The following is a 17,123-nucleotide window of genomic DNA, read 5'->3' on the forward strand; positions in this document are numbered from 1 at the left end:
GTACCCTTTTTCTAAGACCCACAGTGGAGGAAAAAACATGAATGAAAATTGCCTCTGAAGAAAAAATACAAGTGCACAAGAAAACCACATTATAAACAAAAATTTTCAGGAAGAAAACAACAACAATAAAATCAGACTCATAAAGATTTCAGTATAGTAAAATCCCTCCAAATGTTTCCAAAATAGTGTAAATTCCTACTTAAAGATATTGGTGACTGGATCCCAAGACAAACATTGTGTGCTAGTTACAATGACTCAATCCAATCATTCTATTTGTTTTGTAATAGCACAAACTCACATTTTTCATTATAGAATTTTTTAACACTACTCATGTTTTTATGATGGGGCTTTATTAAATTAGAATTTCTGGATAGAGAATACAAAATATGTTTAATATGGCTAAAAAAAGCAGAATCAAAGTCACGAGAAAAAAAGCAGCTATAAAAAATGATACAGATAATATTTTTAAAGTCAGAAATTTTAAAAATAAAGTGTAATCTTTGCAATTTAAAAGTAAGTGGAGATGGTAAGTAGCAAATTAGTCTATCATTACAATAGCTAACACTTAAGGAAGATTGACTATGTGCCAGACACACTTCTGAGAACTTTACATTGATTTTAAAAATTAATGATTATATCAACCCATGAAGTATGCATATATGTATTATTATTGTTATTTGACATATAAAAATGTGGAACAAGAGATTAAGAAACTTCCCTAAATTATAAAAGTACTAGGTTGGGGGTGTCCAATGTTTTGGCTTCCCTGGGCCACATTGGAAAAAGAAGAATTGTCTTGGGCCACACATGAAATAGACTAACACTAACAATAGTTAATGATCTAAAAATAATTGCAAAAAAAAATTCATGCTATTTTAAGAAAGTTTATGAATTTGTGTTGGGCTGCATTCATAGCTATCCACATGCCACCTGCAGGCTGCAGGTTTGACAAGCTTGTACTGGATAATGGAATGAGAATGAAAACCTCAGTGATCTGCGTACAAAGGTCACTCTTCACTGGGATATTCTACTGACTTTGATTAGCACAGCTAAAGAGAGAGCTCCAGAAGAGGGAGGCAATCGAGGATGATAATAGTGTAGAAACTAAAAGAAGGAAATTATGAAAAAGAGATGAGAAACAAAAGATAAAGTAAGATGGTTTAACATATATCTAATTGGATTTCGATAAGGAAAGACTAGAGAAAATGGGGAAGAAGTAATGTTCAAATAGACATTTTTTGAGAGTTTCACCAAAATGGATAAAATATATGAGTCCATATATTCAGGAGTCACAATCAATGGGAAACCCAACAAACAGAAGAAACCCTTACATACACACATATTCATAAAATGCAGAAGAGCAAAGAAAACAATTCTTCAAGAATAAGGATGAAATAGAGACATATTCAGACTAAAAGGAACATAAAGTGCTTAATAACTGCAAATATCGAGCAAAAAAAAAAGTTGCAGAGGTTATTATTAAGGGAGGCAAATAATCATGCCAGAAATCAATTTAAGAACCAAGTTAGACCCGTAGGGAAGAACAAAAAATTTATTATGGAATTTCCAAAGAAGAAAATATTTGTAGGTTCATAATATATGACAAAGAGAAATCTAGAGAGAGAACTATGGCTATGACTTTTGGAACTACTTTTCATTCAAAATAATTGCAGATTCCAAAAGTGATAACTGAAAGCTAAGAAACTGAACAAAGTTTTTTGGTAGATACATAGAGTTGGAGGGGAAAATTTTGAACTTTTAGAATAGAAAAGAAAAAAGGACCTTGGTAAACATTAAGACTTTCAGTTGGACCCAAAACTGTGCTCTAGCAATAGAATGAATACTCTCACCACAGCAGGAAGACTCCTGCTGCCTTGGCCACTGAAAAACCTCTGCAGTCTTCACCAATGCTGACCTCAACTGACAAAGCTACATACAGACTGTATCACTGACTCTCAGCAGAGCTGGATCTGCTGCACCCTACCCAGTTGACACCCTTGCACCTGCCCATAGGTAAAGGACTTTCTCCACCAAAATAATTCCACAGAGGCTGAAAGGGCCAGCTGCTCCCACAAATCCACAATCATCAACACAAGCCTACAAATACACACACACACAATCAAGAAAACATGACACCACCAAAGGAACATAGTAATTTTCAAGTAACCAAACCCAAAGAAATTGAAATTTTGGATTAGCTTGAAAAAGAATTCAAAATTATCATTATTTTAAAGTTTGGTAAAATATAAGAGAAATGAATAGACAACTAAACAAAAAATTAGAAAAACAATACATGAACAAAATGAGAAGTTCAACAGAGAAACTGTGATATTGTAAAATACATATTTGGTCTTCATCTCTATCTCCTGGTTTAAGGTCAATTCATGATGAACAGACATGTAAAAATTCTCACTGAAATATTAGAAAACTGATTTTAACATTACATGAAAAGGTTCATATACCATGACAAAATGGGATTTATCCCTGGGGTGCAAGAATGTTTCAACATATGTAATTCAATCAATGTGATACAACACATTACAAAATAAAAGAGAAAACTCATGATCATCTCAAGAGACACAGGAAATATTTTACAAAATTCACTATCCATTCATGATTGACACTCTCAGCAAAATTGGTACATAAAGAACTTACCTAAACACAATCGAAGCCATATATGAAAACCCCACAGCTAACATAATAATCAGTGAAGAACCACTGAAACCTTTCCCCCTAAGGTCTAACACAAGATAAAGGTGCCCACTTTGCCATTTTCTTTCAACATAGCACTAGAAGTCCTAGCCAGGGTAATTAGACAAGAGAAAAAAAGCATCCAAATTTGGAAAAATAAACTGAAGTAAAATTATCTCTCTTTGCAGATAAAATGATGATATACATAGAAAATTACAAATTCACAACAAAAATTTGTTAGAAATAATAAACACATTCAATAAAATTACAAAATACAAAATCAACATAAAAAAATCACATTTCTATAAACAACAAACTATAAAGGAAATCAAGATAATCTCATTTATAATAGCAACAAAAATTATAAAATATTTATGAAAAACTCAACCAAAGAGGGAAAAGACTTGTATGCTGAAAATTATACAATATTGACAGGTAACTTTAAAAAGACATAGCTAAACAAAAAAGATATCCTAAGTTATAGAGAAAACAATATTTAAATGTATGTATAAAAGACCTTGAACAGCCAAAGCAATATTGAGCAAGAAGAACAAATCTGGAGGCATCACATTCCCTGGTTTCAAAATGTATTACAAAGCTACAGTGCTAGAATAAAAACAGACATATAGGACAATGGGACAGAATAGACAGAAATAAATCCACACATCTGTGGTCAACTGATCTAGAACAAAAGTGATAAGGAAACACCATGAGGAATGAATAGTCTCATCAATGAATGATGTTGGGGAAACTAGACATTCACATACAGAAGAATTAAATTGGAGCTTTATCTTACACCATATATAAAAATCAACTCAAATGCATTAAAGACTTAAACATATGTTCTGAAAACATAAAATAACTGGAAAAAAAGCATTGGATAAAATGGTACTGACGTTGGTTTTGTTAATGATCTTTTGGATATGACCCCAAAAGCATATATAACAAAAGTAAAAATAGACAAATGAGATTACATCAGACTAAAAAGCTTCTGCACAACAAGGGAAACAGCAGAGTGAAAATCACCCTATAGAATGGAAGAAAATGTTTGCAAACCATTTAGCTGATAAAGGGATAATATCTAAAGTATTTATGGAAGTCAGCAACTCAATAGAAAAACAACTAAATAACACAATTTAAAAATAGGAAAAGGATCTGAATAGTCATTCATCTAAGGAAGACTTACAAATGGCTAACAATGTAATATAAGGAAATTTGCCCAAAATAACTATCAGCAGGAAAATGAAAATCAAAACCACAATGAGACATTACCTCACACCTGTTACAGTGGCTATATCAAAATTACAAAAGATGACAAGTGTTGATCAGGATGTGGAGAAAAGGGATCCCTTGTACATTGTTGGTGGGGATGTAAATTGGCACAATCATTATGGAAAACAGTATAGAGACTCCTGAAAAAATTAAAAATAAACTGCTTTATTTTTAGCAATCCCACTTCTTGGTATTTAGTCAAAGAAAACAAAATCAGTATCTTGGAGAGATAGCTGCAATCCTATGCTCATTTCAACATTATCGGCAATAACCAAGACCTGGAAACAACCTAAATATCTGTTGATGGGTCCACCAATAAAGGAAATGTTGTATACACATATACAGCAGAATATTACTTAGCCTTAAAGGAGGAAATCTGTGACAACATGGATGAATTTGGAAGGCATTACGCTAAGTGATATAAGCCAGATGTAGAAAGACAAATATTGTATGATTTCATTTGCCTAAGCAATCTAAAAATGTCAAAGTCATAGAAACAGAGTCTATAATAGTAGTTACCAGGGTGCAAGGAAAAGAATGTATGGGGAGATGTTGGTCAAGGGATTCAAAATTTAAGTTATGCAAGGTAAACGAGTCTTGGAGATCTAATGTACAATGCTGTGACTATAGTTAACAATATTTTAATGTATGCTTGAAATTTGATAAGAGGATTGATCTTAAATATTCTTACCACAAACAAAAAATGGTAACTATCTGAGTGTATTAGTCCATTTTCATGCTGCTAATGATGATATACCCCAGAGTGGGTAATTTACAAAGAAAAAGAGGATTTTTTTGTGTGTTTTTTGTTTGTTTGTTTGTTTTAAGATAGAGTTTCACTCTTGTTGCCCAAGTTGGAGTGTGGTGGTGCGATCTTGGCTCACTGCAATCTCCACCCCCAGGTTCAAGCAATTCTCCTGACTCAGCCTCCAAAGTAGCTGGGATTGCAGATGAGTGCCACCATGCCTGGCTAATTTTTTGTATTTTTAGTAGAGACAGAGTTTCACCATGTTGGTTAGGCTGGTCTCAAATTCCTGACCTAAGGTGACCCATGTGACTTGGCCTCCCAAAGTGCAGGGATTACAGGTGTGAGCCACTGCACCCGGCGAGAAAAAGAGGTTTAATGAACTCACAGTTCCATGTGACTGGGGAGGCCTCACAATCAAGGTGGAAAGAAGGGAAGAGCAAGTCACATCTTATGTGGCAGCAGGGAAGAGAGAGCTTGTGTGGGAGATCTCCTCTTTCTAAAACTATCAGATCTCACGAGACTTATTCACTATCATAAGAATAGCACAGGAAAGACTCGCCCCCATGATACAATTACCTCCCACTGGGTCCTTCCCACAACACGTGGGAATTGTGGAAGCTACAATTCTAGATGAGATTTGGGTGGGGACACAGCCAAACCACATCAGTGAGGTGATAGATATATTAGTTACATTGACTGTGGTAAATATTTCACAATGTATACATATATCAAATTATCAAGTTGTACAACTTAAATATGCAACTTTTAACTGTCAACTATACTGCAGTAACGTGGGAAAAACTAAAAACACACTCATTCAAACAGAAAATTGTGCATATTTCCTTAGCATCATAAAATATCTATGCTTCAGACATACAAGTGGCCAAAAAACATACAGAAAAAGCTCAACATTACTTATCATTAGAGGAATGCAAATCAAAACCACAGTGAGATACTATCTCACACCAGTTAGAATGGCTATTAATAAAAAGCCAAAAAATAACAGGTGCTCACATGGTTGTACAGAAAAAGGATTATACACTGTTGGTGGAAATGCAAATTAGTTCAGACACTGTGAAAACAGGTTGGAGCTTTCTCAAAGAACATAATACAGGATTACCATTCAACCCAGCAATCCCATTACTAAGTATATGCCCTAAGGAATAGAAATTGTTCCAACATAAAGACACATGCATGCGTATGTTTCTTGCAGCACTGTTCACAATAGCGAAGATATGGAATCAACCTAAATGCCCAAGAATGGTAGACTGGATAAAGAAAATTTGGAACATATACACCATGGAATACTATGCAGTCGTAAAAAGGAATGAGATCACGTCCTTTGCAGGAACATGGAGGGAGGTGGAGGCCATTATCCTTAGCAAACTAACACAGAAATAGAAAACCAAATACTGTATGTTCTCCTTTATAGCATATCTAATTCTTCCTGACTGAAGCTAAGAAAGTTATATATTTCCAGGAATTTATCCATTTCCTCTAGATTTTCTAGTTTATGTTCATAAAGGCATTCATAGTAGCCTTGAATGATCTTTTGTATTTCAGTGGTGTCAGCTGTAATATCTCCTGTTTCATTTCTAACTGAGCTTATTTGGATTTTCTTTCTTCTTTTCTTGGTTAATCTTGCTAATAGTCTATCAATTTTACCAATCTTTTCAAAGAACCAGATTTTTGTTCCATTTATCTTTTGTATTTTTTGTGTTGTTTATTTCAATTTCACTTAGTTCTGCTCTGATCTTGTTTATTTCCTTTCTTATGCTGGGTTTGGGTTTGGTTTGTTCTTGTTTCTCTAGTTCCTTGAAGTGTGTCCTTAGATTGTCTGTTTGCACTTTCAGACTTTTTGATGTAGGCATTTAGAGCTATAAACTTTCCTCCTCAAACCACCTTTGCTATATCCCAGAGGTTTTGATAACTTGTGTCACTATTGTCATTCAGTTTGAAGATTTTTTAATTTCCATCTTGTTTCATTGTTGACCCAATGATCATTCAGAAGCAGGTTATTTAATTTCCGTGTATTTTCATGGTTTTGACATTTCTTTTTGGAGTTGATTTCCAGTTTTATTCCACTGTGGTCTGATAGCATGTTTGATATAATTTCAATTTTCTTGAATTTATTGAGGCTCATTTTGTGGCATATCATATGGTCTATCTTGGAGAATGTTCCATGTGCTGATGAATAGAGTGTGTATTCTGAAGTTGCTGGGTAAATGTTCTGCAAATATCTGTTATATCATTTGTTCTAGGGTAAAGTTTAAGTCCATTGTTTCTTTGTTAACTTTCTGTCTTGATGACCTGTCTAGTGCTGTCAGTGGAGTATTGAAGTCCTCCACTATTATTGTGTTGCTGTCTATTTCATTTCTTATATCTAGTAGTAATTGTTTTATAATTTTGGGACCTCCAATGTTAGGTGCATATATACTTAGCATTCTGATATTTTCCTCTTGGACAAGGCCTTTTATCATTGTATAATGACCCTCTTTGTCTTTTTTAACTCCCGTTGCTTTAAAGTTTGTTTTGTCTGATGTAAGAATAGCTACCCCTATTAGCTTTTAGTGTCCATTTGCATGGAATGTCTTTTTCCATCCCTTTATCTTAAGTTTATGTAAGTCTCTCCAAGGCAGGAGATACTTGGATAGTAAATTCTTATCCATTCTGCAATTCTGTATCTTTTAAGTGGAGCATTTGTGCCATTTACATTCAACATTAGTATTGAGGTGTGAAGTACCATTCCATTGATTGTGCTATTTGTTGCCTGTATACCTTGGTTTTCTGTTTTGTTTTTGTTTGTTTGTTTGGTTTTTTTTTTTTTAATTGTATTTCTGTTTTGTAGGTCCTGTGAGACTTATGCTTTAAAGAGGTTCTCTTTTGATGTGCTTTCAGGATTTTTTTTTTTTTTTTTTTCAAGATTTAGAGCTCTTTTTAGCAGTTCTTGTAGTGCTGGCTTAGTAGTGGCAAATTCTCTCAGCGTTTGCTTGTCTGAAAGACTGTATTTTCTTCACTTATGAAGCTTAGTTTCACTAGGTGCAAAATTCTTGGCTGATAATTGCTTTGTCTGAAGAGGCTGAAGTAGGGCCCCAATTGCTTCTAGCTTATAGGATTTCTGCCGCTAAATCTGCTGTTAATCTGATAGGCTTTCCTTTATAGGTTACCTGGTATTTTTGCCTCACAGCTCTTAAGATTCTTTCCTTCATCTTGACTTTAGACAACCTGATGACAATGTGCTTAAGTGATGATCTTTTTGTGATGAGTCTCCCAGGTGTTCTTTGAGCTTCTTGTATTTGGCTGTCTATGTCTCTAGCAAGGCCAGGGAAGTTTTCCTCGATTATTCCCCCAAATACTTTTCCAAACTTTTAGATTTCTCTTCTTCCTCAGGAATGCTGATTATTCTTAGGTTTGGTCATTTAACATAATCCCAGACTTCTTGGAGGCTTTGTTCATATTTTCTTAATCTTTTTTCTGTGTCTTTGTTGGATGGGTTAATTCAAAAACCTTGTCTTTGAGACCTCAATTTCTTTCTTCTGCTTGTTTGATTCTATTGCTAAGACTTTCCAGAGCATTTTGCATTTCCATAAGTTCATCCATTGTTTCCTAAAGTTTTGTTTTTTCTTTATGTTATTCCATTGAATATGTCTCCTTTCACTTCTTATATCATTTTTTTTTATTTCCTTACATTGAGTTTTGCCTTTCTCTGGTGCCTCCCTGATTAGCTTAATAACTAACCTTCTGAATTATTTTTCAGGTAGATCAGGGATTTCTTCTTGGTTTTGATCCATTGCTGGAGAGCTAGTGTGATTTTTGGAGGGTGCTAAAGAACCTTGTTTTGTCATATTACCAGAGTTGGTTTTCTGGTTTCTTCTCATTTTGGTAAGCGATGTCAAAGGGAAGGTTTAGGGCTCAAGGCTGCTGTTCAGTTCTTTTTGTCCCACTGGATGTTTCCTTGATGTCGTACTCTCCCCCCTTTCCTATGGATGTGGCTTCCTGGGAGCCTGGCTATAGAGATTGCTATCTCTTTTCAGGATCTAGCCACCCAGCAAGTCTACAATGCTCCAGTTTGGTCCTGGGGATCATCTGTTCAGAATCCTATGATGTGAACTATCTGTGGATACCAGCTATGTGAAGTATCAGCTATGGATACCAGCACCTGCTCCAGTGGAAATGGCAGGGGGGTGAAATTGACTCTATGAGGGTCTTTAGCTTTGGTTGATTAATACACTATTTTTGTGCTGTTTAGCCTCCTGCCGGGGGGTGGCGCTTTAAAAAGAACATCAGCTGTGGTAGTGTGGGGAGAAACAGGCAGTGGGCGGGCCCTAGAGCTCCCAAGAGTTTATGCCCTTTTTCTTCATTTACCATGGTAGGTACAGAACAACCGTTAGGTAGGGGCAGGGCTAGGCATGTCTGAGCTCCGACTGTCCTGGAGCAAGTCTTGTTGTGGCTGCTGTCGGGGACTGGGGTGAGGCTTTCAGGTAAATGGAGTTATGTTCCTAGGAGGATTATGACTGCCTTTGCTGTGTCATGCAGGTTGTGAGGAAAGTCGGGGAAAGCTAGAAGTCACAGGTCTCACCCAGCTCCCATGCAGCCCAAAGGACCAGTCTCCCTCCCACCATGCCCCCTCCAACAGCATCAAGTCTCTTTCCAGGCAGTGGGTGAGCAGGGCTGAGAACTTGCCCCAGGCTACTCACCTCCCAGCTGTGAAAACAGGTAGAGCTTTCCTTCTTTCTCCTGCCTGTGAATCCAGATTCATACCCTTCCCAGATATCTGGCCAGGAGACTTCTCAATTGGTTCAAATTATTACAAAGTTTGGCTGAAGGTTTCCTTATCCCTGTAGCCCTTTTCCAGTGCCTTCTGCAGTCCTCCTCAAATAACCCTATCAGGGGAGGCAGAAATGGCTTAGTAGAGGAGCCAGTGAACCCACAGAGATTTTCTCACTGCTTCCTCTACACCTGTATTTCGGTTGGCTCTCTAAATTGACTCAGCTCCAGGTAAGGCCAGAATCTTCTCCCGTAATCTAGACCTTCAGGTTCCGCAGTGGGGGTGTGTGTTCAGGGGCAGATGATCTCCCTTTCTCATTTCCACAGTTTGGGCACTCACAGTATTTGGGGTATCTCCCACGTTCTGTAGGCGCAATCCACTTCCTTCAGAGGGTCTATGGGTCCTCTTGGCTTTCCTCATGTACTCCTGAAGTTGCTCTGCAGCAAAAGTTCACAATGTGAGCCTTCACACGCTGTTCTGTCTATCCAAGTGGGAGCTCCAATCTAGCCCTGCCTCCCGTCCACCATGATCCCCTACTAATCTGCTCTCACTTATAAGTGGGAGCTAAATGATGGAGAACACATGGATACATAGAGGAGAACAAAAGACATTGGAGCTTAGTGGAGGGAAGAGGGTGGGAGGAGGGAGAAGATCAGGAAAAACAACTAATATGTACTAGGCTTAATACCTAGGTAATGAAATAATCTGTACAACAAACCCCTGTGACATGAGTTTACTCATATAACAAACTTGAACCTGTACCCTTGGACCTAAAATAAAAATTTTTTAAAAAAGTAAATCTATTCTTCACTCTTAAAGCCGACATATTGCTTAATGAATGAACTATTGGCATTCTCACTGAGATCTCTTTAAAAAGCAAACACTCCAATGTCTCCACATTTTACATTGTTTAGAAAGGAAAAGCCAGTGCAATCAGACAAATGATAACAATTAGTGGTGCAAAAATTCTAGATGATATAAATGTATATGTAGAAAACCCAAGACTTTTTATTTAAAATGATCAAAAACAATACCAAAATTCAGAAAATTAGTATGCTAGTGGCATCCAACTACAAGAGACCAATCGTCTTTATATACAGAAAAAATAACAAGTTGGAAGATATGAGTGAAGAGTAAACACCATTTACAAAAATAGCAAAAAAATATTTCATATAATTAGAAGTAATTATTCTAAAATTATATAAAGAAAATGTTTAAACATTCTTAGAAAACAGGAAAGCAAACTTAAAAGTATTGAATAAACTTCTTAAATAAAGTGCTTGAATAAGAAGACTCAATATCATAAAAATTCTTCACAATTTAACATACAAATTATCACAATCCAAACAGGTATTTTAATTTCTAAAAATATAAAGATGGATTTTAAAGTTTATATTAAAAATATATAAATTCAAAATAACTTCAAAGAAAATTATATATGTAGGTATGACAAAATATATATAGGGTTTATATATTTAAAATTTTAAAATGCCACTGAAGGAAATCAAACATGTGAATAAATAGAAAGATATATCACTGTCATAAATTGGAAAACTCACATAGTGAAAATGTTCATTTTACCCAAATTGATCTATAAGTTTAATACAATTCCTATCAAAATTCCAGCAAGCTTTTTGGGAGACATAGAGAAGCTAATTCCAAAGTTTATATGCAAAGACACAGGCCCTGTAATAGCTAAAACAGCCTTTAAAGAAGAAGAAGAAAATGATAGGAATGACTGCAACCATTATTAAAGCCTACTGCATAGCATAGTAATCAAGACAATGTGGTATTGAAAAAGGGATAGACACATACATCAATGGAACAGAATAGAGAGGACAGAAATAGTCCTACACAAATATGTCCAACTGATTTTTGACAATGGTGCAAAACCAATTCAATGAAAAAAGAATAGTCTTTTCAACAAATGGTGCTGGAGCAATTGGACATTCATAGGGGAAAAATGGACCTCAACCTAGACCTCACATGTTATACAAAAATTAACTCAGACTTAAAGATAAAACATAAAACTTCAAAACTTATTTTTAAAAGTAGAATATATTTGGAATCTAGAAATAGACAAGTAGTTCTTAAACTTACCAAAAGCTTGATGCATTAAAAAAATTGACAAATTAGACATCATCAAATTTTAAAACTTTTGCTTTGTGAAATACCTTGTTAAGGATAAAAGACAAGCTGCAGATTGGGAGAAAATATATGCAAATTGCATATCTGTCAAAGGTCTAGTATCTGGAATAATAAAGAACTCTCAGAATTCAACAGTATAAAATAAACAATTCAAGTAGAATATGGACAAAAGATACTGATAGACATTTTATCAAAGAGGATATGCAGATGGTAAATAACACATGAAGAGATTTTCATCATTATACATTAGAGAAGTGCAAATTAAAATCACAATAAGATATCACTACATATCTATCAGAATGCTAAAATAAGAAAACTTGTGACATCAACTGATGGCAAAGATGTAGAGAAACTGGAGCACTTACATATTGCTGGTGGGAATATAAAATGGTACAGACAGTCTGAAAAACAGTTTGGAAGTTTCTTAAAAAATTAAATTTGCAACTACCATACATCCCAGCAACAGAACTCTTTGGCATTTATTCCAAATAAATGAAAATCGGTGCCTACACAAAAACATACACATAAATGCTCATAATACCTTTATTCATAATAGACAAAAACTAAAAATAAAGCAGAAGTTCTTCAATAGCTGACTTGTTAAAGAAACTGAAGTACATTCATACTATTAAATACTTCTCAGTAATAAAAAGAAGCAAACTGCTGATATGTGAGATGCCTTAGATTAATCTCCAGGTAATTAGGTTGAGTAAAATAAAAGTCAACTCCAAAAGGATACATGCTATTTGATGTCATCTATGTAAAATTCTCAATATTGCAAAATTATAGAAATGCAAAATATGACAGTGGTTGCAAGGGATTAAAACTAGGTAAGGAGTGAGGTGGCTGTAGCTATAAAAAAGGCAACACCAGGACTCCTTCTAGTGATGGAACTATTATGTATCTTGACTGTATCAATGTTAATATCCTGGTTGTGATATATTTCAACAGTCCCCAACCTTTTGGCACCAGGGACCTGTTTTATGGAAGAAATTTTTTCCAAGGATGGGGCGGTGTAGGGGACAGTTTCGGGATGAAACTGTTCCACCTCAGATCTTCAGGCATTAGAATCTCCTAAGTAGCCACAACCTAGATCCCTCGCATACACAGTTCACAATAGAGTTCATGCTCCTATGAGAATCTAATGCTGCTGCTGATTTGACAGGAGGTGAAGCTCAAGTAGTAATGCTCATTCATACACTGCTCACCTCCTGCTGCATGGCCCAGTTCCTAACAGGCTGTGGACTGGTACTGGTTTATTGCCCTGGTGTTGGGGACTCATGATATATTATACTATAGTTTTGCAAGATACCACAATTAAGGGAAATGGAGTAAAGGGTACCTAGACACTCTCTTTATAATTTCTCTAAATTTTATTTAAATCTACTATTATCTCCAAAACCAGTTTAATTAAAAAAAAAAAAGAACAAGTATGTAAGTAAATAAAATGAATATAAAGAAAAACTAAGAAAATTTTACACAAATGAGCAGTGAGTAGAAAACAGCTCCTCCAGATATTAAAACATATTATAAAACCCCTATAATTAAAATAGTGTGGTCCTCATGCATGAATAAACTGAAAGACCAATGAAATGGAGGATAAATTCAAGAAATAGGTATAAGTACATAAGGAAATGTATTTTATAATTAAGATTATATTTTATATCTCTCAGGGAATGATAGGTTTAAGAAAGAAACATGTTTAAATGAGCACTGGATAGCCAATTGGAAAACAAACTTACATGATACATCAGAATGCATTCCAATTGGATCAGAAATCTAAACAAAAAAAGCCAAAAATCAAAAACAAATACAAAACAGACAAGGAAGCAAGCAAACAGACATAAATACTATTTAAAAGTGCAGGCGACTTTTATAACTTGGGTCTGGGGAAATCTTTTTAAATATGACTTTATGTATATTAGACTAAAATTAAAAATTGTATTTCAAAAGAGGATCCAAAATAAAAGAAAAAGATAAGTCTATGATGCCTTGTTTACAGGATGTATAACAAAGAAAATAAAAGCCTATATAGGCAACAACAATAAGACAAAAACAGGAAAATAAGTAAAAGCTATGGACATGTTTTACACAGCAGATAAACATGAGAATATATAGAACATCATCAGTTTTCAGGAAAATGTAAATTCAGACAATAAGTACCACATTACAACCATATTAGAATGAGACAGGCAAGTTTGAAAAGTCCCATAATATCAAGTATTGGTGAGGTAACAGAGTAATAGGAAGTCTTATCCACTGCTTGCAGAAGTATAAGTTTATACAAATGCTTTGTGAGATTAGACACATATTTTAATCACCGGTAATTCCCCTTCTAAGGCTTAAAGAATCTCTTTCAAGTGTGCATCAGAAGCCTCATATGAGGATGGTTAGGAGCACTTAGTATTTATGAGTGTGGCCTTTGAAGCTAGACCATCTGGTTTCAAACTGTACCTCCAACATATAGTAGGTCTAAACCAGGGGCACATTACTAAACCTTGCCTTGCCTTGGTTTCTTTGAATTTACGATGGGAATAATAGTGGTGAATTGTGCTTTCCATATAGGTTTTTTCCAAGTTTGCTGATTGTTACAACACAGAAGGTCCCTAAGCAACACATAGCAATGGATCATGGTTTTTGTTCTCATCTCAATCACTAGGAGAAAATATTTGGATGTAAAGTAGGTAGTCTAGCCTAGTGCTCAGGCACATAGGATTTTGATTTGGAAGCTCCAATTTTAAGTCTCTTTATATCAATGTATGACTTTTTTTTTTTTTTTTTTTTTTTTTTTTTTGAGACGGAGTCTCACTCTGTCGCCCAGGCTGGAGTGCAGTGGCGCGATCTCGGCTCACTGCAAGCTCCGCCTCCCGAGTTCACGCCATTCTCCTGCCTCAGCCTCCCGAGTAGCTGGGACTACAGGCGCCCGCCACCTCGCCCGGCTAATTTTTGGTATTTTTAGTAGAGACAGGGTTTCACCGTGTTAGCCAGGATGGTCTCGATCTCCTGACCTCGTGATCCGCCCGCCTCGGCCTCCCAAAGTGCTGGGATTACAGGCGTAATGTATGACTTTTAAGAGATTTATCTAGACCTCTCTGATCCTTAGGTTTTTTATAACATAGTACCTCATATGGTATAAGTGCTCATATATGTATTGAATGCATAAGCAAATGAATGAAGAGTTGACTAAATGAACACATGATATGTTACATCATATAATAGAATTAATGGTAATTGGTGATTAATTATTAAAAGTATGATAAAAAAATCATGAAGCCAGGACATTGTAGGTAAAATGTATGAACACACGTGTGTGTGTGTATATGTGTGTGTGTGTGTGTGTGTGTGTGTGTATGTGTAGCAGCAAAACAAATACAGATGCTTTGGAACTTACTATGAAGCTATCTGTATCTTGTTAAACCCATTGTGAGTTGAAAATACTGTAAGTCAAAAACTCATTTAATAGACCTAACCTATCGAGCATCATAGCTTAGCCTAGCCTACTTTAAACATGCTCGGAACACTTACATAAGCCTATAGCTGGGCAAATCATCTAACACAAAGCTAATTTTATGATAAAATATTGAATATTTTGTGCAATTTATTGAATACTCTACTAAAAGGGACATAGTTGTTTGAGTACTCCAAGGGTGGTTGCTACTGAATGCATAACACTTTTGCACCATCATAAAGTTGAAAAATCCTAAATTGAAACATGGTAAGTTGGGGACTATTTGTATATTTGCTGAGACTACTTGCATTTATCTTAGAGATTCATTTCTTTTTCTCTTTTATTCAATAGAGTAAAATTGCAGTGACACAAACAAGGAACAACTCAGTATTTTTCCACTCCCTGATTCAAATATGAATTACCCTTCCCCCTTCCTTGCCCATATAAATGACAGACTTTCAAATTTCCGCTTCTCTTCAGTTAAGATATAACCATTGACTCAGAGAAGACATAGTTAACTGCTTCTCTCTTTTTTAGCTCTTTCCCTTCCTCCTGTTGGGAACTTCAAGGACAGGACAAGGGACAGTAAATTGAAGAAACACAAGCAAAAGCTCACTTATTTAGTTGATGCTAGTGTTTCTTTTATTTTGCCCATTGATGCCATCTGTCATGTTAGACATCCAAATGTTCACTTTGTAATGGATTGTGTCTATGGTTTATTCAGAACCTGCCTCCCCAGTCACACGCAGAGACGTTTAGACTGAACAGTTTCTGTAGTGAAGGATGTGCTCTCCAGCTGATCATGTGAAATGTACCATTTAGCTCCTGCTTCCTCATGTCCTACCCTCTCTTGCTGGAGATAACTTCATGGCACTTCAAGCTTAGCTACCTCTGTTGCATTCACTGGGACTTAGGAAAATTTCATTTTCTTGGAAATTCCAAAAGTAGAAGTGCAGTCAACACCTTGCAGCTCTTTTTCTCTCTTATCAGTCATCAGCTTTTATAGTCAAACTCCTGCCTTTAAAATCTTCAGACAAGAATTGGATACCAGTCATTTTGTTCATGTCCCTCCCACCTCAAACTTGGAGGGATAGACTGAAGATCTTCTTTTTCTCACTGTATTAAGGTCAGATGACATTGAATGAATCTAAGAGCTCAGTAAGCTTGTAGCTGGGGAATGTGGGCCACTTGCTCCTTCTTTCTGTTTCTTTGGAACTGTCTCAGTTGGCTTAAAGGGAGAGGCTTAAAACTCAACCTCTCTGCCAAGAGGACAGAGGTGAAACACCAAGCACTCTCTTCTCTATCAAAAATTTTTCTTCCCATGAGTTTCTTAATGCAATCTAGCCTTCCGCTAATATACATTGGGTGGAGAATGATGGGGTTGGGAAGTTATATGGACCCCTCTGGCTTCCTTTAGCCATACTAAAGGTGGGTGTGTGGAAGTTCCTTGTCTGTTCTTTTTAGAATACAGCAAGTACTTACTGTTTGTTAAGTTCAGTTTGGGGGCTACAATAGGAAAAATTACATTTCATGATATATTATTTTCACTTTCTTGCTGGATGAAAGCAGAATGTAGAAAAAATTAAAACCAGAGGCCTGAAAGGGTTTGTTAGCAGAAGAGTTGTAAATATATATAATGTTCTGTACAGTGACTGGGTTTCAAATAGAGGCACTGTGAGCTCTGAAAGGGGGCATGTCAGAAATGGAATAGTGAAGCTGGAGCCAAAAAACCCAGTAGGCCAATGAGGTACCAGAGAGAATGACTCAAGAATGGAACTATAAGGCAGAAACCATCCCTGTGATTTACCTTTGATTTGCTGAGTTTAGCAAGGCACTGAGCACATAGAGTAGATTCAATGTATATTCGTTAAATGAATGAAATGCAGAATGAGCCAATGTTCCAAAAGAAATGTTTTAATTGCCCTTCAGTAGATGTTAGCAGCTTGACTTCAAGAGTCATTGATTCATGACTGTGAGCTGTGGCTGCATCAGATTCTAACCTTGAACAAATAATTTCATATCTGTGTTTCTTAGATTTTTCAACTGTA

The sequence above is a fragment of the Macaca fascicularis genome, chromosome 4, assembly GCF_037993035.2.
Source record: "Macaca fascicularis isolate 582-1 chromosome 4, T2T-MFA8v1.1".
NCBI lineage: Eukaryota > Metazoa > Chordata > Mammalia > Primates > Cercopithecidae > Macaca > Macaca fascicularis.